The sequence below is a fragment of the Leopardus geoffroyi genome, chromosome C3, assembly GCF_018350155.1.
Source record: "Leopardus geoffroyi isolate Oge1 chromosome C3, O.geoffroyi_Oge1_pat1.0, whole genome shotgun sequence".
NCBI lineage: Eukaryota > Metazoa > Chordata > Mammalia > Carnivora > Felidae > Leopardus > Leopardus geoffroyi.
The window spans coordinates 99,958,335-99,983,853 of record NC_059338.1 but is presented as its reverse complement, the minus strand read 5'-3'; the positions used below and the strand labels follow the sequence as shown (position 1 = coordinate 99,983,853).

The window sequence follows — 25,519 nt, the reverse complement described above, 5'->3', positions numbered from 1 at the left end:
GATACACCAACACCAGCAGGCCAAACTTCTTCAATAAAGGAACACATCAGTTTTCAGATAAATGGAAACTTTGGGAACAAAATATAAAATTTCATTTTGGAAATGTCCATGACCAGTATAAATAAATGATGAGTTTTGAAATTGGGGTATGAGATGGGTATAAAGTTAAAATAAAGTTTCCTTTTTTAAAGACCAGTAGAATACTATCTTTGGAAAGAGAGCTAGGTTTTTTATTTGTTTGTTTTTGTTTTTTAAGATTGAGTTGTACACTAATAAATGAGAGGTTCAGATGAGAAGTAATTTGTTTTATGGATAGATTTCAAGACATTTGCTAATTTTGTAGTTTTATGGAATTCATTTCCAAAAGTTAAAGGTAATAAAGAAATTGGAAGCGGTATCTTTTTAAAAATTGCTATTTTTTAGATATAACTATTAGCATAGTGAGAGAGAAGTCAAAAGTTATTGTCTATTTAAACTGCATCAGGTTCTCTCTAACTTACATCCTCATTACCTAAACTGTGTGGCTCCCAGTAACAGCTATATATAGAGGGAATATTGTATTAGGAGGAAAATATTACCGGACTGTTGACAGAGTCAACTTAGACAAAATTAAAATATAGGTTTTCTCTTACAAGCATTTGCTTTGTTTCAAGTCATCATAAAGTAGGCATTGCATTGCTGGCAGTGGATACACTTAGCTCTTTAAAATACAATTTTTGAAATTTGGTGTGAACTGTTGAGTATTTGAAATAGCCTTTCACCTTAATGGATTTTGTCTATGTCCATTGGTCTTTAAAGAACAACCATTTGTCATCAAAGTAAACCACTATTCTGAATGTGCTTCTCCTGGTTATTATTAACTAGTTACTGTAAGCACTTTTTTAAGAAAAGAATAAGGAAGTTCTGTTTGCACTGATAGAGAAAAATCTCTAAGATATATTGTTCAGTGAAAACAAACAAACATACTATTGTTTCTTTTCTTATCAAATAAATCTTTCACCTTTTATTTAAAAAAACATGCAGAAAAGAATGCTTTTTACTAAAAAATCACTATATTTGCTTCTATTTGTAAAGGGAATCTCTGAAAAGACTGATAAGAAACTTAAAGAAGTGTTCATGTGTTAGGATTAGGGTTTGGAACAGGGTGATTAACAGATAAGATATTATCAAGGCTTTTTACTGTATGCTATTTACTTTTAGTTTTTTTTTAAAGCATGTGTTTTGAAACATGTATATGACCTATTAAAAATTTTAAAACATTGCAAATAAAATATACACACTAAAAAATAACCAAATAAAATGTAAAAATTAAAAGATAGGCATCTGTATTGATATTGTTAACATTTCTCTGCAATATAACCACATAATTTTTTAACCACTCAAGTGAAGTATAATTGTACTCTCTGTTCTTTTATAATTTAATAAGCTATATAGTTTTCCATCTAAGTGAAAAGCCGATGGAAACTAATGTAATTACTTATTTATTTTCTATACTAACACACAAAAAAACAAATCCAATATAACAATACTTAAAATACACTATGGAATGAATAATATTAATATTATAGTTTCTTTTGGCAACCATCCTTTGAATATGTCCACAAACATTGCACAATCAAATTACTTTGCTCTTGAGTCAACATTATTAATTCTTCATTCTGTTGCGATTATGTCAAATTTCCCATTAGATACTATGCTCCAATATTTTAAGTTCATTTTACATTTAAAACTGCTGTTGTTCCTATAACTGCAAGTGTTTACTTGACAGCAGTTTCAACTACTAGCCCTTCCATATAGAGCTATGGAAGCTGGTTCTACCTTTCCAAATATTTATATTAAAGTATCTTTTAGCCACTGTGGCAAACAATATCAGAGATCACCAATATTTCTTTTTGCCTTCTTCCAAACAACCTTTTTTTTCAGTTTTTCTTATTATTAAATAGTATGACCATTTGATGGGATTTTGGCCAACACAACAAGAGGTCAATGATGTTGCTATTTCTAGGTTTGGTTCATAAAAACATCCCACCTACAATTTTCATTGTTTTTTTCTACCTATGGACCAAGTGAAGAGGATTTTCTGGATAGAAGAGGGGGATGAATAAAATCTAAAAGACTGGATCTCTGAATGATTGCATGGAGAAGTCCCTGCCCACATCCCCTTCAACAACATTTATTAGGCTCAATAAGTACTCACTATTTATGGCCTTAAGCCTCTGAAAACTTGTGTTATAGCAATTAGTCTACCAGACTAACAGACACAGCCATCTGGTATATCTGAAATTATTTAAAATATATAAGGTTTATGTTCACAAATTACTGCAATTTTGCCTTCAGTTGGACACGAAAATAGAAATTAAGGAAATATTATTGCAATTATATTTTACATAAGTATTTAAAGCAATTTTAAATTTTGGCTAAAAATTTTTTTCTCTTTATTTATTTTAAATTTACATCCAAGTAGTTAGCATATAATGCAACAATGATTTCAGGAAGAGATTCCTTAATGCCCCTTACCCATTTAGTCCATCCGCCCTCCCACAACCTCTCTAGTAACCCTCTGTTTGTTCTCCATATTTAAGAGTCTCTTATGTTTTGTCCCCCTCCCTGTTTTTATATTATTTTTGCTTCCCTTCCCTTATGTTAATATGTTTTGTATCTTAAAGTCCTGATATGAGTGAAGTTATATGATATTTGTCTTTCTCTAATTTCACTTAGCATAATACCATCCAGTTCCATCCTTGTAGTCGGGAATGGCAAGATTTCATTCTTTTTGATTGCCAAGTAATACTCTATTGTATATATGTAGTACATCTTCTTTGTCCATTCATCCATCGATGGACATTTGGGCTCTTTCCATACTTTGGCTATTGTCGATAGTGCTGCTACAAACATTGGTGTGCATGTTCCCCTTCAAAACAGGTTACCTGTATCCCTTGGATAAATACCTAGTAGTGCAATTGCTGAGTCACAGGGTGGTTCTATTTTTTATTTTTTGAGGAAACTCCATTCTGTTTTCCAGAGTGGTGCACCAGTTTCCATTCACAGCAGCAGTGCAAAAGATATCATCTTTCTCTGCATCCTCGCCAACATCTGTTGTAGCCCAAGTTGTTAATGTTAGCCATTCTGACAGGTCTGAGGTGGTATCTCATTGTGGTTTTCAATTGTATTCCCTGATGATGAGTGATATTGAGCATTTTTTCATGTGTCCGTTGGCCATCAGGATGTCTTCTTTGGAGAAGTGTCTATTCATGTCTTTTGCCCATTTCTTCACTGGATTATTTGTTGTTTGGATATTGAGTTTGATAAGTTCTTTATAGATTTTGGATACTAACCCTTATCTGATATGTCATTTTCAAATATCTTTTCCCATTCTGTCAGTTGCCTTTTAGTTTTGCTGATTGTTTCCTTAGCTGTGCAGAAAGTTTTAATCTTGATGAGGTCACAATGGTGCATTTTTGCTTTTGTTTCTCTTGCCTCTGGAGACGTGTGGAGTAAGAAGTTGCTGCGGCCAAGGTCAAAGAGGTTTTTCCTGCTTTCTCCTCAAGGGTTTTGAGGGCTTCCTGTCTTACATTTAGTTCTTTCATCCATTTTGAGTTTATTTTTGTGTATGGTGTAAGAAAGTGGTCCAGGTTCATTTTTTTACATGTCACTGACCTGTTTTCCCAGCACCACTTGCTGAAGAGACTGTCTTTATTCCATTGGATATTCTTTCCCGCTTTGTCAAAGATTAGTTGGTCATACGTTTGTGGGTCCATTTCTGGGTTCTCTGTTCTGTTTCATTGATCTGAGTGTCTGTTTTTGTGCTAGTACCACACTCTCTTGATGATTACAACATTATAATACAGCTTGAAGTCTGGGATTGTGATGCCTCCTGCTTTGGTTTTCTTTTTCAAGATTGCTTTGGCTATTTGGGGTCTTTTCTGGTTCCATACAAATTTTAGGATTGTTTGTTCTAGCTCTGTGAAGAATGCTGGTGTTATTTTGATAGGGGATATTTGATAGAGGGATTGCATTGAATATATAGATTGCTTTGGGTAGTATTCACATGTTAACAATATTTTTTCTTCCTATCCAGGAACATGGAATATTTTTCCATTTGTTCATGTCTTCTTCAATTTCTTTCATAAGCTTTATATAGTTTTCAGTGTCTAGATTTTTCACCTCTTTGGTTAGATTTATTCCTAGGTATTTTATGGGTTTTGGTGCAATTGTAAATGGGATTGATTCCTTGATTTCTTTTTCTGTTGCTTCATTAATGGTGTATAGGAATGCAACTGATTTCTGTGCATTGGTTTTATATCCTGCCACTTTCCTCAATTCATGGATAAGTTCTAGCAGTTTTTGGTGGAATCTCTTGGGTTTTCCATATAGAGTATCATGTCATCTGGGAAGAGTGAAAGTTTGACCTCCTCCTGGTAAATTTGGACGCCTTTCATTTCTTTGTGTTGTCTGATTGCTGAGGCTAAGACTTCCAATACTATGTTGAATAACAGTGGTGAGGGTGGACATCCCTGTCTTAGTCCTGACCTTAGGGGGAAAACTCTGTTTTTCCCCATTGAGGATGATATTAGCATTGGGTCTTTCATATATGGCTTCTTTGATCTCGAGGTATGATCCTTCTATCCCTACTTTCTTTACGGTTTTTATCAAGAAATGTTGCTGAATTTTGTCAAATGCTTTCTCTGCACCTATTGAGAGGATCATGTGGTTCTTGTCCTTTCTTTTATTGATGTGATGAATCACATTGATTGTTTTGCAGATATTGAACCTGCATCCCAGGAATAAATCCCACTTGGTCGTGATGAATAATTCTTTTAGTGTACTGTTGGATCCAGTTGGCTAATATCTTGTTGAGGATTTTTTCATCCATGTTCATCAGGGAAGTGGGTCTATAGTTTCCCTTTTTAGTGGGGTCTTTGTCAGGCTTTGGAATCAAGGTAATGCAGGCTTCCTAGAAAGAGTTTGGAAGTTTTCCTTCCATTTCTATTTTTTGGAACAGCTTCAAGAGAATAGGTGTTAACTCTTCATTAAGTATTTGGTAGAATTCCCCTGGAAAGCCATCTGGCCCTGGACTCTTTGTTTTTTGGTAGATTTTTGGTTATTAACTCAATCTTTGCTGGTAATGGGTGTATTCAAATTTTCTATTTCTTCCTGTTTCAGTTTTGGTAGTTTATATGTTTCTAGGAATTTGTCAATTTCTTCCAGATAGCCTTTTTTTTTCCTTTGGTGTATAATTGCTGGTAATATTCTCTTATTATTATTTGTGTTTCTGCTGTGTTGGTTGTGATCTCTCTTCTTTCATTCTTGACTTTATTTATTTGGGTCCTTTCCTTTTTCTTTTTGATCAAATTGGCCAGTGGTTTATCACTTTTGTTAATTGTTTCAAAGAACCAGCTTCTGGTTTCATTGATCTGTTCTACTGTTAATTTTGGAGCAATGATTTCTGCTTTAATCTTTATTATTTCCTGTCTTGTGCTGGCTTGGTGTTTTATTTGCTGTTCTTTTTCTGGCTCTTTAAGGTGTAAGGTTAGGTTGTGTATCTGAGATATTTCTTCCTTTTTTAGGAAGGCCTAGATTGCTATATACTTCCCTCTTATAACCGCCTTTGCTGTGTCCCAGAGGTTCTGGGCTGTGGTGTTATCATTTTCATTGGCTTCCATGTACCTTTTAATTTCCTCTTTAACGTCTTGGTTAGCCCATTCATTCTTTAGTGAGATGTTCTTTAGTCTCCAAGTATTTGTTATCTTTCCAAATTTTTTCTTGTGGTTGATTTCGAGTTTCATAGGGTTGTAGTCTGAAAATATACATGGTATGATCTCAGTCTTTTCGAACTTGTTGGGGGCTGGTTTGTGTCCCAGTATGTGATCTATTCTGGAGGATGTTCCATGTGCACTGCTGCTTTAGGATGAAATGTTCATCCATATATTCATGGAATATATCTGTTAAGTCCATCTGGTCCAGTTTGTCATTCAAAGCCATTGTTTCCTTGTTGATTTTCTGTTTAGATGGTATGTACATTGCTGTAAGTGGGGTGTTGAAGTCCCCTGCTATTATGGTATTATTATCAATAAGTTTCTTTATGTTTGTGATTAATTGATATATTTATTTGGTTTTGTCCACATTTGGAGCATAAATGTTTACAATTGTTAGGTCTTCTTGGTGGATAGACCCCTTCATTATGATATAATGCCCATCTTCATCTCTTGTTACAGTCTTTATTTTAAAATCTAGATTGTCTGATATAAGTATGACTGCTATGGCTTTCTTTTGTCAACCATTAGCATGATAGATTATTCTCTATCCCCTTACTTTCAATCTGAAAGTGTCTTTAGGTCTAAAGTGGGTCTCTTGTCAACAGCATATAGATGGATCTTGTTTTCTTATCCATTTTGTCACCCTATGTCTTTTGATTGGAGCATTTAGTCCATTGATGATTAGAGCAAGTACTGAAAGAATTTATTGCCATTATGTTCCTTATAGAGTTGGAGTTTCTGGTAGTGTTCTCTGGTCCTTTCTAGTCTTTGTTGCTTTTGGTCTTTTTCTTTTTCTTTTTCCTTTTCTTTTTCTCTTTCTTTCTTTCTTTCTTTCTTTCTTTTTTCTTTTTCCTTTTCTTTTTTGGTCTTTTATCCCCTCAGAGAGTCCCCCTTAAAATTTCTTGCAGGGCTGGTTTTGTAGTCATGAACTCCTTTAATTTTTGTTTATCTGGAAAACTTTTCATCTCTCCTTCTATTTTGAATGACAGCCTTGCTGGATAAAGGATTCTTGGCTGCATATTTTTACAGTTCAGGACATTGAATATATCCTGCCACTTCTTTCTGGCCTGCCAAGTTTCTTTGGGTAGGTTTGCTGCAAACCTGATCTGTGTTCCCTTGTGGGTTAAGAACTTTTTTCCCTTGCTGCTTTCATGATTCTTTCCTTGCCTGAGTATTGTGAATTTGACTATGATATATCTTGTTGATGGTTGGTTTTTGTTAAAAAATGGGAGTCCTCTATGCTTTTTGAATCTTGATGTCTCTGTCTTTCCCCAGGTTAGGAAAGTTTTCTGCTGTGATTTGCCCACAAAACTCTTCTATGTCTTTTTCTCTCTCTTCATCTTCTGGGACCCTATGGTTCTGATGTTGTTCCTTTTTAATGAGTTGCTGATTTCTCTAATTCTTAAATCATGCTCTTTTTTCTTAGTCTCCCTCTTTTTTTCTGCTTCATTATTCTCCAGAAGTTTGTCTTCTATATCACTGATTTTGTGTCCTGCCTCATTCATCCTTCCCACCGTGGCATCCATTTGAGAGTGCAGCCCAGTTATAGCATTTTTTATTTCATCCTGACTAGCTTTTACTTATTTTATCTCTGCAGGAAAGGATTCTAATCTATTTTGGACCCCAACTAGTATTGTTATTATCATGATTCTAAATTCTGGTTCAGACATCTTACTTGTAATTGTGTTGATTAAGTCCTTGCTTGTCGTTTCCTCCTACTCTTTCTTTTGGGGTGAATTCCTTTATTTCATCATTTTGACGGAAGAAAAGAAATAAGGTAAAAATAATAGAATTAAAAAATTAAAAATAACACACACACAAAAAATGAAATAAATGATGCTATATCTTAGGTGTATTTTGGTCTGGTTGTTGAAAGGAGCTTTATGGATTAGAGTAAAAAGGGAAGGACAAAAAAGAAAAAGAGAGAAAGGAAAATGTTTGGAAATTTGAAAAATGAAGACAATGAAATAGAATAAGGTTAGATGATGGAAGTAAAACAGAATTTGAAAATTTTACAAAAAAGTAAAAACTATGGTATAAAAAATTTAAAAACCTATTTTTAATAAAAATTGAAAATAAAAATACATTTTTTCCCTTTTGGTATTCAAGAAAAGGAAAGAAAAAGAAAAAAATTGAATAGATGGACCAGCAAACAGACTGAAATACGATTGAAATTGTATCTTTTTCCCCTAGAAGTCAAATTATGAAGCACTTTATTGTCCATAAACTAAGCAAGTAGAGAGACTTGTGGTGTTGCTGAAGAGTGAGGTTGGGCCAGTAGGGCAGGGTTTAGTGTAATGGCTCCATTCTCCACTAGATGGCGCTTCTTAACTTACTGGAGTGGCTTGTTGTGGCACTTGTAGGTGTGTATGTGCATGCACACAAGGAGTGAAAATGGCATCACCCAGCTACCCAATCTCTAGTATTGGAACTCTGTTCTCCCCATCAGCAGTCATGCACTCCTCCTTTGTCTCCAGCTTCTATCCACTCCCTGCTTTTACACTGTTCATGAACAAGTGTCAGGTTGCCAGGCAACACCTCCCTCCTGAGTTTTATCTCAGATGTAGCTGTGTTTCCCAACCCCTCACTTCTGAGGGACTGCAGTTTTGACCCACTCAGACCTTCCAGGGGAGGGTCTCACCAAGCAATGGCTGGGTGCCTGCTGCACCCAGGAACGTTTGCAGGACTGTGCTGCTGCCGATGCCCTGAGACTGTGGCTGGGTGCCAGCCTGCCCCAGAAAAAGTTCATGTGATCGTGTAGTAGTGTTTCAGGGATATGGAATATCACAACACACATCTGGCACCAGGCTTCACCCTTAACATCCTTTTTCCAGCACCAGTGTATGTGGTTGTTCTCTGGGATCTGCTGGCACCTTTGGCTGTGGGGATGCCATAGAGCATCTACCAAATGTCCTCCCAGCAGGGGAAACATTTTCCCTGCATGTCTGTTGGATCCCTTGGATTTCACTCTGCTCCTGGGTATTCGCCCTCCCCACCAGAGCACTGCCAGGTATTGAGCTGCAGAGTTTCAGACTCTGTGCTCCCCCTGTTTATAGAGTCTTAATGGAATTTAAACCCTTTCCTTCTTCCTTTCTCCCTTTTTTGTTCATTCCCTGCAGCTTTTTCCACTTCTCCACTTTTCCACTTTCTCTCCAGCTGCTTTGGGGGGGGTGCTTTTCCCATACTGTCCCCCTGTCTCCATTCTCTCTCCACAAGCAAAAACAGCTCCCTGCCCTCCACAGCTTCTCTCTCCCCCAGTTCACCTCTCTGCGCCATGTACCTCCCGAGTTCTGTGGTTCAGATTGTGCAGATTGTTGTCTTAATCCTCAGATCAGTTTTCTAGGTGTGCAGGATGGTTTAGTGTTGATCTGGCTACATTTCATGGACACAAGACACAAAAATACTTCCATGCTATTCTGCCATCTTGCCCTCCTTCAGCAATTTTAAATTTTGAAGTATGATTACAATAAGGAAAATGTTAGAGTCCAAAGACAGTATAATGGTATATTTGATTAAAGCACTCAGGTTTTAATGTGTAATTCAAATTTAACTTCATTAAAAATCTTGTCTTGTGGGCATAGGTTTTAATTTACCTTTTCTTCTTTACCTTTTCTGAGTTATTAGCATTTTTCTCTATATCATATTTATTTTCTCACTAACTTTACTATATGATACATTGACATAACATTGTTTAAATATCACTATTTCCAAATCTTAGTCTTAAAATGATTTAACCTTACTCTATTACATATCTTATTTAAGTTTTGGCTTTAGGATCAGTATACAGATAAGGATACAAAATGGAGCTCATATGGAAATTATATAGCAAATTGAACATTGTTTTGCTTTTGTTCTTTTGCTTTTATTCCTCTAATTAATATTATCTAGAGTTTAGCAAATTATTAGGTCTCTAAAAAGAGAAAGCATCCTTTGAGGGACATAAAGGAAGAGAGACATCAGTGAAAATTAAAATATAATATTTGTTAGAAACGTTTACATTTAATACATTAAAAAATACATACACATTTTAATGATTTTATGTGAAATTCTCTTTTAACACTCGATTTTTATAAACTAACTCTGTGTGCATGTGCACACGTGTGTGGATGTATGTATGCGCATGCATTTACTGCCGTTCAAGGCTTACCATTATAAATTTAAAATGTTACCAAATTGGGAAATAATTTTGTCAATCAAAACCTAACTTTAAGGAAAATAGAAGCACAAACTAAATCCAAATCTAGCAGAACAAAAAGAATAGAGATAAAAGTGGAGATATACAAAATACAGAATACAAAAACAAATAACAGTAAAGATTGGAAATTAGGTGAAAAGTATGATGTATATATAAGGGGAGCACCAAAAAGGGAGGAGACAGAGAACGGAGTAGAAGCAATAGGAAGAGATAATAGCTAAGAATTTTCCAGACTACATTTCAGACAGCCCCACCTTAAGCCCTTTCACAGTCTGGACCCCACAGCTTCCTTGTTTCATGTTCTGAATGGCTCTTTCTGATTTTTGCTCATGTTCTTCTCTGCCTAACAATGTCTTTCTTTATTTATCTGCATGTTGAAATCTTACTTCTCTTTTTTTGGACAATTAACATGTTTTCTGCATTGTCTTCCTAATTCCCTTGATCAAAATTAATTGTTCTCACCATTGGAACATCATGAGCTCTTTGTTTATATTCATATATAGAACTTATTGTAGTCTGACTCCTATAATTCTATCAGCCACCTTTCTTTTCTACTACACTGAGTTCAAAGAAGGTTTTGTGATATTTTCACCTTTCATTGGAAAAACAGTGGCTTTTCTATTAGCACTGGCTAAGAGGAATATAATGCTCAGGCAAACTTGTTAAGCCAAGAATCACAGAAGTATAGGGAGAGAGACAACTTAATAAGACTCTAGCACTCTTGAAGGTACATCAAAAAAAATAAATAAATAAGGAGACATCATAAGGGAGAGAGGCATCTCATAGCATCAAGATTATAAATTTCCAGAGGAACTGTATAGGTTTAGATTCTAATGTAATATTGCTAACCTCAGTGCTTAATTCCCTGCATTGTATAGAGAAGGACATTAGCCATAAACTCTGCTTGTATCTGCAGAGAGACAGATCTGTTACTGTCTATCCCCAAAATAGGACCACATCACATGCTGAGTATGACATTAATAAGGGAAGAGACTAACCTACAAATAAGATATAGTAATAAGATTTTTCTCAAGAAATGGTCAAGCTAGGAGGTAAAATAGAGAACTGTTATTAGGGTGATCTAAAGTTGTCTCAAAATGTGTATTGCCAATAACAAATTTTATTAAGTGTCTACTTGTGAGTCATGAAGTGGTGACTCTCCTGTAGGCACTTAATAAATGAGATACAGATTTAATTTGGAACCACACTATTCGCTGAATTTTTATAGTTGATTAACAATTCCTTCAGAGATCTCAGTAGAATTCTGAAGGTGTACAATAGGATTTATTATTTCAATAGTAAATGTACTTTGTTGACTTAGCTATGGCAATTCAATTCCTGAAATTAAATTGCATTAATCATGTGAAAATAGCAAAAGTTAAATGTAATGATATGAGATTCTTTCTTAGAACTTAGCTTGATTTTGTGTGTGTGTGTGAGAGAGAGAGAGAGAGACAAGTTGTAAAACAGGAGGAACAGAATCCTAAGGAAATAAAAGCTTTGAAGGTTCAGTTACAAAGGTTTCACCCTCTCAACTTACCTGGAAACATATGAGCAAGAAAAATATACATGCCCTTTCCTTATGTGATATTCTTTGAGTTAATTCCCTGTAATTTTCTCCATTCAGCAGATGGGGATCTGATATTAAGTTGTACTTTTAGGACATAAAAATTCACTCTAACACCACATTGACTCTAACACCACATGGACTCTAACATTCACATTAATTGGGGGTGGTGGAGAGTTGAATGAGGAGTAGGGGAAGAAGTCAAGCTCAGAATGAGAAAATTACTACTTACTGTTAACAAGTGATTTGTTGTCTACTTTGGGCCTTGAAAGAATAGAGTTGGATGCCTGTAGATGAAGTTAGGATTTGTGTATAACTTCCTTCTTCATATAGTGAAGAAGATAAACACTCAGATTATTAATGTTTTCTCCGATAGAATCTAAACCTACACAACTCTCCTAATTGTTTATAGTTTGGAGGTTATCAGACTCAAGGTAAACCTCAATTTATATTAGAAGGCATGGGATGTAGACAAAGGTAGAAAAACCCTGAAGGCATAAGGTGCAGATCCATTTCCAAGACAAGTGTAGAAAATATCAGTGGTTTAGATAGATTCTTTGGCAAGTTTTGGCCTAATATTTTCTCTCAGTGAACTGTACTTAGGTCTTTAGATGTTTTAGCATATGTTTTTAATAATTACAAATATTTTGTCGCTGATCTCAACAGAAGTAAACTGATCTCAATAGGACTCCTTTTAAAACTGTCATAGCTTCATAGTGAAGAAACAATGAATCAAAATCAAACATATGGCTAATTAAGTCCTGTTTCTATGGAGAATGAAGAACAAAGGCTGCTTTTCAGGAAATAGACCACTGAATCAACCAGCTTTCTGAGTGCACTATTATGCTTTACAGTTAATGTCAATATCATATATGATCCATCAAATGTCTCGTATGATATTACTTCAGAATAACTCCAGAAACTAATTGCTTCTCACCACCTTTACTGCTACCAAGCCACCATCCTCTCTTACCTGGATTACTGTGATCATCCTCTTGTCTTCAATTCTCTGTTCCCATCCTTTCTCTCTGAGTCTCTTCTCCACACAAGTGTGAAAAGAGTGATTCTAAATATAAGCCAATGTCATTTCCCAAATCCTGTCATAGCCCCCATTTCACTCACAGACTAAAAGTCAAAGTCTTTACATTGACTGACTTAATTTGGTTCTTAAAAAGCAAAACCAGAGATGAGGATTCTTGTAAAAGAGATATGGTGAGATATACTCCCAGGTGAAACCTATAAGGGAGAGGGAAGCAGGATAAAGAAGGGAAAAGAGCTCAGAAGGGATGTAATCTTAGCTAAAGTCCTCCCTTGGCCTGACACACGCAGTAAGTCTCTGGTACACAAGTGGATCACAGGGGAGACCAGCTTTCTAAACACTCATATCTGTCCACACACTGTACATTGGCTGTAGGCACTGGGGCAATTTCCAGGTCAAGTGGTTCCTGTCAACTGAGCATTCATAGCAGTTAGGGAGTAGTGCATATGCATTGCATATTTTAAAAGGGAGAGTTTATTTAACAACTGATTTATAAAAATGTTTCATGAGCTTTTGGGTTCCAAAATGAGTTGCATTCTTCCTTTGATAACAGATTCAAATTTATCAGCAGATTCAATGTCTGCTCCTACAAAAACATCTCTCTTTTACAACCAGAAATACTTACCAGGAATAGATCAAAAACTCACTTTATCAGTTTAAAAGTATACTTCATATAGCGAATAAGAGACACTTTAAAAAACTGCTTTGAAAACATAGACCAGGGGTGCTGGATGGCTCAGTTGAACATCAGACTCTTGATTTTAGCTCAGGTAATGATCTCACAGTCCGTGGGATTGAGCCCTGTGTCAGGCTCCATGCTAAGTGTGGAGCCTGCTTGGGATTCTCTCTCTCTCTCTCTCTCTCTCTCTCTCTCTCTCTCTCTCCTCTCTCCCCTGCTCACATTCTTTCTCTTTAATTTTTTTAATTAAAAGAAAAATAAATCATAGATCATAGTATAAAAGAAGTAAACAATAGTCATTACCAAGAGTTTTTTAAAAATCTATTTTTCTTGAAAGAATATCTCCAAAAACCCACTTTAACTGTACTAGAATCTTGCTCTACAATTCTAGGAGATAACCCTGGATTATTTTATGTACTCCACTATTAAGTATGCACACCTTGGAGACAGATGTAAAAAGAAAGGAAAAGGACTCCCAAATAGGTAGTGGTATACTGAACTTCTCGTGTACACTCACCTAAATGCATGTGCATGTGCACACACACATATACACCTTGCACTCCAACACAATTTTCCCAGCTTAGAAAAATTCGGTATTCCATCCTTCCCCTTTCTGACCTTTTTCCATCTCCTTCCACTTTCCACATTTTCCTCTTTTCCCTCCTAGTCCCTTATTTATTACTATATCGTCACCTTCATGCACCCCCTATTGTATGGCTCCCAATAAGGCACTTTGTGAGAATGCACCTTCAAGACTCTTTCTCCTTCAAGACCCAAGGATTCCTCTTGTTTTATTCATTCATTGATTTGGCAGCTGTGGGTACATTCTAAATGGCAGGTACTAGAGATGCAAAGATGAACAAACTTAGGTTAGCCTCATCTGGATCTAGCCAAACTAATTATGTATCCACATAGTTCATGTTCTACATATACTCTATCCCATTACTTCTCACAAAAACAAAGGTATTCTCCTCTGCTTTGAGAGATAAGGTATTATTTCAAAGACATTAAACAATTTTCCAATAACACCCAGCTGAGTAGAAGAGCTAAATTAACATTACCAAGTTTCTAACCCCAAAGTCAAAGGTCTTTCTGCTGCACTGCTGATTGCCCTGACCAACTAATCTATCCCATGAGCCCTCTTAGGATAGTGTGGCTGCTTGTATGACAGGTCATTAAATCTGTGTCCTGACAGGCTCTACTTTACTCATAGGATATGGGGGTTGTTGAAATTCTTGCTTCCATCAGAGACAGAAATCAGTAGTACTTTCTCAATGACCACATCTTAGCTGCAGATCTTCTCCCTAAATCCCTGCTTTCTCCTCCTATTCCTACAATGTTTTACCCACTTGACTTTTTGTAATGCCCCTCCTACCTCACCTGCCACATATAAAGTTAAGATGATCCTCATGCATTTTGCATGAGGTGGGAAGTTCAATAGTGATTCTTTATAAATGTAATACAATATCAATATATAATATCAACTAATTCTAGTTGTAGGCTCTCAAATTTTTGTTTTACAACTGAGATAAGTAGTATAAATGAGGTATAAACTTTGCAAACAGAGAGTTTGGAGTTTGGTCTCCAGTGATTTTTAAATTTTTTTTTTTTCAACATTTATTTATTTTTGGGACAGAGAGAGACAGAGCATGAATGGGGGAGGGGCAGAGAGAGAGGGAGACACAGAATCGGAAACAGGCTCCAGGCTCTGAGCCATCAGCCCAGAGCCCGACGCGGGGCTCGAACTCACGGACCGCGAGATCGTGACCTGGCTGAAGTCGGACGCTTAACCGACTGCGCCACCCAGGCGCCCCGGTCTCCAGTGATTTTTAAGGAGGAGGCATCCTTTGTCATTATTAAACTTAGGCTTTTCCTATGCTTAGTAGGAATAATAGGTAGAAATCAAGACCTTTATGAAAAATCCCCATCTGATACCCTACAGAAACCTCTAAAAGTATCCCCATATGGGTGCCTGGGTGGCTCAGTCGCTTAAGCATCCAACTCTTGATTTTGGCTCGGGTCATGATCTCACAGTTCATGAGATCAAGCCCCATGTCTGGCTCTGCACTGATAGCACAGAGCCTGCTTAGGATTCTTTCTCTCTCCTTCTCTCTCTGGCCCTTCCCTGCTTGTACTCTCTCTCTCTCTCTCTTTCTCTCAAAATAAATAAATAAACTTTGAAAAAGTACACAAAAGTATACCCATAGTCTACAAACTCACTCTTCAAACCTCCAGTTCTCGGCAGTGTATGAGTCACTCTTCTAGGCCGCTAGCAGCTGCCCTCAGCATGAATTGTTTGCTATCACTTTTGTGTTACTCTGTAAACCTTTTTTCAAGAAAGTCTGGTTTCATTTGGTTTTAATCAGAAGCAACTATAGTGCTTTCTGACAGGCTGCTAAGTGCTTTGGCTGAAGTCTACTTTTATCTTTTATTTGTTACCTTGACCTTAAGAAGTATGCAACTTGGCAAAGTTTTGGAAAGAGAATAGAAGGCAGTTCAGCCAAAACAATGTCATGATATATTCTTGATTTTTAACTTGATATTTATGATTAGAAATATATGAAGGCTATTGTGAAAATGAATTAAAAAGAAGCTGAAAATACAGAAACATTTAAGAGAAAATGGGACATACTGGGACAACTTACTGGGACAACTTACTTCAAGATTTAGGTAAATGTCTTTTTAGACCTCTATTTCATTGAAATGGGAAAAAAAGAATAGAAATGATCAAAGTAATTAAAACACGTTGTCTAGTGGTATATACTTGCCATACCAAAATAAGGCTATAATAGAAATTCTTGTCCTCGCATCTATTTAGGCAAAAACTAAAAATATGATTTAATTAAACTAATGGGCACACTAGGGGAATAACAAGTTTGCCTAGATTTGGAGATGACAGTGGAAGGAAAACAGTTATTCCATACTTAAGAATTGACTGGACTCCAATTCTTTTTTTTTTTTTTTTAAATTTTTTTATTAGCATTCATTCATTTTGAGAATGAGAGAGACAGAGTGTGAGCAGGGAAGGGGCAGAGAGAGAGGGAAATACAGAATTTGAAGTAGGCTCCAGGCTTTGAGCTGTCAACACAGAGCCCAATTTAGGGCTTGAACTCACAAACAGCTAGATCATGACCTGAACTGAAGTCAGCACTCAACTGACTGAGCCACCGAGCTTCCCTGGCTTGACTCTAATTCTTCACCTAATCCTTAAGTGTTTCATCTCAAGATGCTAATTTGGATCTTTTTGTTTTCCAAAACTCTCAGCAGGAGTGGTCTTATCTCTCTCTCTTTCTGGCTTCCCATACATAAGCTAACCCTCAAAAAAAACTAGTAGAAGGGAATGAAAAATATAAAATAAACATACTACAAGGCCAAAGTCAGCCAGTATAATAAAAGCAAAATGAAGTTAATTGTGTGTTCCAAGGAGGGAGAGAATACATTCAATTTTTTCTAAGAGAAAAGAGAAAGAGTATAGGGATGGTTCCTACAAGAAGTACTTTTGGTACTGGGCCTTGAAGCATGGGCAGGATTGAGCCAGGTGGTAAAGGAGGAAAATATTCTAGGTAAAGAAGTAAAAAGAAAGGGACATAAAGGGGGAAAAACTGCAGAGTGTTCTGGGGAACTTTTTGTTTTTTTGTTGTTTGTTTGTTTTCCTGGAATACAGATTACATATAAGAAACTACTCAGAGGGGCACCTGGATGGCTCAGTCGGTTAGGCATCTAACTCTTGATGTCAGCTTAGGTCATGATCTCATGGTTTGTGGGATAGAGCCCCACGTCCAGCTCTGTGCTGAGAGTGTGGATCCTGTGTGGGATTCTCTGTCTCCCTCTCTGTCCCTTTGCTTCTTCCCCACACATGCTCTGTCTTTCTCGGTCTCTAAAAAAATAAACACAAAAAAGAAACTACTCAGAGAGAAGAATAGATGTATAAAGATAATATTATAAAGCACCCTGAATTCCAAACTAAAAAATCTCTGATTTTATTTCTTAGGAAATATGGAGCCTTAGAATATTTCTTAAGAATGTGTGACAACATAAAGACTGCACTTAGGTAAATTAAACAGCAACATCCTCAATGGGTCTGAAATAGGAATGCAAGGAGTGAGTGTTGTACTCTAAGAATATAGCCATAGGATTTGGAAACCATTGGTAGGTGATAGAAAGGGAAAGTCTGAACTTTTAAGCTCTGGTTACTGAATGGGTGATAGTATGCCAATACTAGAAATGATAAAGTGAAGAAGTCACTTTCTTGGGTACAATGGGAGAGTCTGATTTATACTGAGTTTATAGTGCCCATGAACATTCTATATAGAGATATAATATTTGGAATCATCAATATAGCTAATTGCTTTGGCATACGAGATCTCTGAAGTAGGGAATGTATAAACAGATAAAGATAATAAGAGCAGAACATAAAGAAAACAGATAACAGAGAGAGCTCTATCAAGGCTGTAAAACTACACAATCCAATTCAGTAGCCACTAGTCAACATGTATTTTGAACACTTGAAATATAACTAATGCAAATTAAGGTGTATTTGTAAATATGTACTACATTTCCAAGAGTTAGTATGAAGAAAAACAGCTTTCAGGGGATGTCTTCCATTCAGTGTTACATAGCATGCAAAAAAATTATCCGGGGCGCCTGGGTGGCTCAGTGGGTTAAGCGGCCAACTTTGGCTCAGGTCATGATCTTGAGGTCCGTGAGTTTGAGCCCCGCGTCGGGATCTGTGCTGACAGCTCAGAGCCTGGAGCCTGTTTCAGATTCTGTGTCTCCCTCTCTCTGACCCTCCCCCAATCATGCTCTGTCTCTCTCTGTCTCAAAAATAAATAAACGTTAAAAAAATTTTTTTTAATAAAAAAAAATTATCCATACCTGAGCAGAATGCAAAAAAATAATAATAACAAAACAAAAACATGCACAAATAAAAAAATGAAGATGAAGAACAGAAAAAACTTTAACCACACATATTTGTTTACCTGGATGATGCATTGCTGGCAAAGGGGGAAACAATACTATCAAAGAGAAGGGATAAATCAGATTTCTGAGAGCCACTACTCTCCTCCCCCCAAAATATATATAACAGGCATCTAATTGTGGTTTAATAAACATTCGTCAAGTGGATGAATGAACATTACTGAATAATTCAGGATCCTGGCATAAAATGGATGCCACAGTCAAATAGGGAATTGAAGAGAATTTGATAAATGAACTATTTATAAATAAGTGGATAGGGTAAAAACCAAAAACAAGGAATGAAAACTATGAAGCTACTTCTACCACCAGTTCTGAAGAGACATGGGGAAGAAGCGGTTACTGAAATTTGGAATACACATAGTGGATTCCTTTGTAGAAGCAGCGACCCCGGTTGGAAAGGTTTGGCCAAGTGAAGATGACCTCAAAGGAGGGAGCCAGTGGATTAATTACTCTGCCTTCTTCCACCAGCTTGTTGATCTTCCACCAGTGCTGACCACTGGCTGAAACCAACCCAACACTGGATGGCAGGGGAGCCTCCCTGATGTAGTCCTTCAAACCAAACTCCAAGAGCCAAGTGGAGAGTGGATCTGGAGAGGCAATCATAAATTATCCAGCACAAATTATTTTTTTTTTATTTTTTTAACATGTATTCATTTCTGAGAGACAGAGACAGAGTACGAGTGGGAGAGGGACAGAGAGAGAGGGAGACACAGAATCGGAAGCAGGCTCCACGCTCTAAGCTGTCAGCACATGAGATCATGACCTGAGCTGATGTTGGACGCTTAACCGACTGAGCCACCCAGGTGCCCCTCCAACACAAATTCTTATAGCTTTCATTATTATTATTTTCAGTCTCTAGAGACACTCTTATTTTTCCTGAAGAATGCTCATGATTTTGTCCTCATCATCAATCAAATGGTGAAAAACAATTAAGCACCTAAACAATGTTCTGTACACTGGGAATATGACCATAACCAAAAAAAAGACTAGGTCCCCATCCCGGGTGAGCAGATAGTCTGGTGAAGGAAGAGAAACATCCCAGAGCTCCATATATTCCCTTGGTAGAGAGAAAATCATAGACTTTAGAATCAAATGGAAACATTATTTGGCAACTAACCTACTTAACACTGAGTCTGTGCTGCATATGTTAAAAGGATATTGTGACACCTCTTTCTTACAGTTAATGTGTAATTTAAAGGCTAGGTACTAGCATAGAGTAACAAGTTATGACTTTAGAAATGGCAGGAGGTACCTATACATTATAAAGCTCTCACCAGTAGGTTTATATTTTCTCCCATCTCCTCTTTCTCAGGCAGCTCCTGCCCATGTCTTCCTACTTCCGTTCTCTGCTTGCATAGGGTTGTGTATCGGTCAGGATTCTTTTTTTTTTTTTTTTTTTAATTTTTTTTTAACGTTTATTTATTTTTGAGACAGAGAGAGACAGAGCATGAACGGGGGAGGGGCAGAGAGAGAGGGAGACACAGAACCGGAAGCAGGCTCCAGGCTCTGAGCCATCAGCCCAGAGCCCGACGCGGGGCTCGAACTCACGGACCGCGAGATCGTGACCTGGCTGAAGTCGGACGCTTAACCGACTGAGCCACCCAGGCGCCCCTCGGTCAGGATTCTTCAGAGAAACAGAACCAATAGGAGATACATAGAAAGAAATTTGTTAAAGAAATTGACCCTCATAATTATGGAAGCTGAGGAGTCCCACGATCTGCTGTCTGCCAGCTAGAGGGCCGAGGAAGCTGACGTGGTAGTTCCAGTCCAAACCTTAAGGCCTGAGAACCAGGGGAGCCAATGGTGTAAGTACCAGTCTGCGTCCAAAGGTCTGTGAGCCAGAAGCACCAATGTTGGAAGACAGAAGATGGATGTCCTTCCTAGCTTCAACAGAGAACAAATTTGCCCTTCTTTGGCCTTTTTCTTGTCTTTAGGCCCTCAATAGATTGTGTGGGGCCCACCTACCTTGCCGAGGGTGATCTTCTTTACTCTGTCTACCAATTCAAATACTACTCTCTTCCAGAAACCCCTTCACAGACATATCCAGAAATAAATGTTTTTTCAACTGCTGGGCATTCCTTAGCCCGGTCAGTTTTTGACATATAAAATTAGGCACAGAATGCAGAGCCCTGAAAAAAAAACACAGTTGGCATTTGTAGAAGACCATAACTGCAACACTGTCTTCCCTTCAAAGCACACAATTTCCTTCTCATTTTACCAGTCATGGAAACTGGTTGGTGGTGAGTGTGGCATCATGTTTTCGGGGGAGCCAGGAAGTGAATTCCTGCTGCAGCGATTAGGGCTGTTCAAGGACACTGCATGGTCTGCACAGGGAGGCCTGCCCTGCGTGCATGTGGAACATGGTCGTTGTGGGAGCTGACCCTTCCTCTGTTCACTGGACACAACCATGTATTACCGCTTATTAAATGAATTGCATGTGGATCTTTCTTTTATTTTTTATTAATGGTGTGCGACCTTGTTTATGAGACTTTATGCTAGATGCTAAAAGTTTAGGTGAATAATCAGTACAACTATGGAAAAGAAAACCCTCAGATTGTGAGGGAGAAATTGTAAAATATAATATAAATATAAAATAGACATTTTTCTACGTTGATATTTCCAAATGGAACTCAAGGCTGCTTTACATATTTTCTTTAAACTATTTTTGTAGGTGTGTTAGGGCCACATATAAGATGCCAGGTCTATGATCCTTTTGATCTTCTTTAGTCTTCTAGCTATACACAGGGGGCTCCTTTCCACTAAATTTAACCTTACTACAACTTGATTCTTGCACATCTCTTTTGCACTAAAACATGCAGGCCTTCTAAAAAACAAAAAACCAAAAGCCATTCAGGCTCCTGCTGTGTAAAGTGAGTTTTATATTTTTACTTCCTCTAGGCTTCTATGAAATGGATGGTAGGCATAGCAGTTTTCTGCATTTGTTGTGAACTGATGGTTGACAAGGCTCAGGCTACATTTGCTGAATATACAGAAGTAAGCCAGCACACCTGAAGAAGGAATTGCAACTTCAGTCACTTGGCAACATTCTTTATTCATCTGTTAATTCACCATGCATTCATTCAACACTAATCTTCTTGACTTATATGTGCAAAGTATTAAGTTAGATACAGTGAAAGGAAGACTTCAACTGGCCACTTACTAGCTCTGTGATCTTAGGTGAGTTATGTGATATATCTGTGCCTCAGTTTCCTCATCCATAAAATGGATGCAATTGACCTCTATGGCATAGTATCTGCTTTTAAGAAGCTCATGCTTCTGCTAGAGTAACTTTGCATGACCAAGCCTTCAATTAGGTGATACTTCAAGAGCTATTATAGAGATCCCACTCTTTCTAATTTTTTTAAAAACGTTTGTATATGTGATAATGTCACTTGCAACATGCAATCAACTTCAGAGATTGAGGAGATAAGGCTCAAAATTGTCAAGTTTCTTAAGTGACCTCGTACATCAGCACATCCATCTTTCCTTGCAAATCTTCTCTAAAATGGTTTGCATTACATATGCAGAACTGAATTATCAGGAAACTCTATATTATATAATTATAAATAATTTTTTTCTTATTCATACGTATTGTGTAGTGTGATCCTACCATGTGTTATTACATTAGACTGTCAATATTTTATTTTTCTCTGAGGCTGTGGACATGCAAATGACATATTTCTTGTGTCCTCTACATCTAGTATTCAGTATTTTTTGCACAAATAACGCCTTATAACCTCTCCCCTGTCAGGAATGAGTGAGAACAGGTTGCTTTGTTCTCCTCTGCTGTAGTGTGGACCATTAAACAGCAATGACATTTTTACAGAATACAGGAAACATGGAGGTAATTTAGCAAGGGCATTTTCCTCCTGTTGATCTCATAGGAGATCAACCACAGTCTCTGTCCATACTGCATCCAGATTGACATTTGGAAAAGGCAAAGTTCTCCTTGCTCCATGCCTGTTCAGTGTTTGTCAACAGTGTTTAATTACTATGAGGATAGAAAACAAATTCTCCAACATGGTCACAAGGCCCCACAGGGTGTAGTCCTTATCTACCTCTCCAACTTTAAGTTCCCTCTCTGCTTTCTTTCCCAAAGTCCAGCTACCCTGACCTTCTTCCACTTTTTATATTCCCAGATTCTGGAGGTGGACTGCCTGGGTTTCAGTCCTCAACTGGCCACTTACTAGCTCTGTGATCTTAGATAAGTTATGTGATATATCTGTGCCTCAGTTTCCTCATCCATAAAATGGATGCAATAATGGTTCTCATTTAACAGTTTTGTTATTATGGGGATCAAATGTCACATATGAAATCATCAATTTGTGCCTGGCACACAGAAAGGCCTATGAGAAGATTTCTATTCTTGTCTAAGTGACCTAATACTTAATGCTTTTGTCTCTTTGCGATGCTGCCTTCTGATCCTTTCCCTTAGCTAAAAAGAAACATTTATTCTTTATATATCAGCTTAAATGTTCTGTGTCTGGAAACATTTCCCTCCTCTCCTATTAGATCAGGACTCCCTGTTCTGTACTCTCTGAGTACCCTGTACGTCCTTGGTAGCACTTACCGCAACAATGATTGGATTATCAATTGTTCAGCCCTTTCGTTCTTTTGCTTTCCACCTTGTAGCCCTTCTATGCTCTCACCACCAACATATGAGCAACTCTCAGTAGCTTTACTGATTGATTAATTTCACTTGTTTTCTCTTTCTTTTGCTGTCCTTTCAGGTTGATAGTAGTGGGGAGCAATCTCTAGCAGGGAGGCATCAGGGCACCCAGGACACTGTGCTCTAAAATGTGCTCTGCACTGCATCATCATGAAAGGAAAAACGAAACGACTTGGAGAAACGGAGAACAATAAACTGGGGGGAAAGTTGGTACGAATGTACCAATGTACAATGTACTAATGGCAGAAGGTACAAATGTAAACTCGTACCCAGATCTCTCATATCTAACCATAGCTCTGCCTCTGGACCACAGCAAAAACTGTAGCCTGATTGTCAAACTATCCAAAAACTTCTTTCCCACATCTCTTGTAAGAACTCTGGAGTGTCTTTCATCAAGAACATTTACTATCAATGTATTTCCTCATGCGCATTTCCTGAATGGTCTCTTCATTCATGTTTTATTTGTCCTTGCTTTCTTTCTTCTTCAAGGCCAAAATCAATTCTGGTGAACTCCACCAAATATCTGTTAGGCGATATGCTCCCTCTTTCTTTATAAAATAGACTTAATTTATCTATCTGTGAATAGCTTTGTGTTATTTCCATATATATTTCTTTTTTCTTTTGGTCACCAATGTTCAATAGGTAAACTCAGAATGACCTTTTCTTTCTGATGCTTCACCCTTTCTGCACTATCCAGAGTTAGCCAGAAGATGTCAGTCTTACAACTCAAACCGATTTTGGTCCCTCTCCTAAATAACCTAAAAACAAGTGAAGATACAAGGCCAAAGACCTTTAAAACCCCCTAAAACACCAAACAATAAGCATACAATTCAATGCATTAAGATATTCTTTATGATCTTACGTACATCCTGTTTTGGGTTTATAGAGATGTAATCTGTAGGCAGTTAACTACTCACAGACCCTTTCTAAAAAGCTGAAGCTGAACCAGTGTTGAGATAATCACAGAACTGTGGAGTTGGGAGGGCCTTAGAGTTCCTTGGCTTTACCTTCTACTCTCTCTACATGAGTTTCTTTTATACAAGAATGCAAAGTGATTTCTTACTACAAACTCATTCGTTTATTCACACTTATTCATCAGTTTTTATTGAGCAAGTTCTATGTGTTTGCCAGTGGGATAATTGCTAAGGGTCCAAAAGTAAAACAGCTAAAATAGACATAATCCTTTTCCACTGTTATGGGTTGAATTGTGTGTGCCTCCCCCTCAAAGTAAAACCTGATACATTGAAATCCCAGTATCTCAGAATGTGAACTTATTTAGAAATAGAATCATTGCAGGTGTAACTAGTTAAGATGTGGCTGTACTGGAGTAGGGTGAGCCCTTAATGCAATATGATGGGTGTCCTTATGAGAGGAAGAAGGAGATGCACAGGGACAAGATGGTCATGTGATGACAGAGGAAGAGATTGAAGTGGTACATTTCCAAGCCAAGGAATGCTGAGGATTTCTGACACATGCCTGAAGTCAGAGATAGGAAAGAGACAGTCAGACTAGGAAAGAGTATCCCCTATAGGTTTCAGAGGGAGCATGGCCCTATTGATATCATGATTTTAGACTTCTATCCTCCAGAGCTGTGAGATAATAAATTTCTGTTCTTTTAAGCCACCCAGTTTATGGTACTTTGTTACAACAGCTCTAGGAAACTAAGACACCCACAAAAATATTACACAATACAAACAGGTAAGTCTAATACAGTGTGATAAATGCTATTATAATTGAAGTATGAGATGTCATGGGAAAATAGGAGAAATGCCCATCAGGGGAGATCAAAGGATTTCTGGAGGAAGTGACTCTCATTTTAAAAACAAAACCAAAAAATATATCAAAGAAATGCCTAAGTAAATTATTGTGACACACTGAAGCCATTTTATAAATGGAGTATAGCACCCAAATCTCTCACCTACCTTAGTGCTTCTATGCCCAGCTCAAAACTTTGGTCAACAATCAAAATAGTATCATATATGACTTTCAACTCACATCTTCTGGGACTCTGTACCGGATTTTATTTACAATCATTTTTATTTTACTATATGTCACTAAAAAAAAACAACAGAAAACAAAACACACAACAACAAAAAACAACCTCTTTTATACCTCTAGTGTCTAGAGCAACCAATTTGTACTAAAACCCTCATAAGCCTTCATCTTAACCCCCTCCCTCTTGCTTCTTTGCCCTTACCCCTGCCCCATAGGTGCTCTGGGCTCCTGTTCTCTCTGCCTTTGCTCTGTGTCTGATTTGGCTGAATTTCTGCTGTTTGACCTCCACTATTTTCTCATTTCATGTGCATTTTCTAGAACCTCTCATGTGCCCACCAGGGTTTTTGTTTACCACCACCACCATTCTTGCTCCAAGATCACCATCTTCCCTCTAAACCTCTGTATTAGTCAGTGTTCCCCACGGAAACAGAACCAAATAGGAGACATCTATATCTATACCTATACCCGTAACTACATCTACATCCTATTCCTATCCCCATCCCTATCCCTATACCATATCTATCTGTCTCCATATCTAGATCTGTGATGTAGATGGAGATTTAAGCATAGAACCAGAAATAGAGAGATACATATTATGAGGAATTGACTCACACAATTGTGGAGGAGAATGAGAAGTCCCAA

The 25,519-nt window shown here is 37.4% G+C and overlaps 1 long non-coding RNA gene across 2 annotated transcripts in view; it reads left to right on the top strand.

The window, feature by feature from the left end:
* The window catches only part of LOC123585590, a 203,085-nt gene that overhangs the window by 87,868 nt on the left and 89,698 nt on the right, over nt 1–25,519 (top strand). The gene's annotated exons all lie outside the window — the stretch shown is intronic.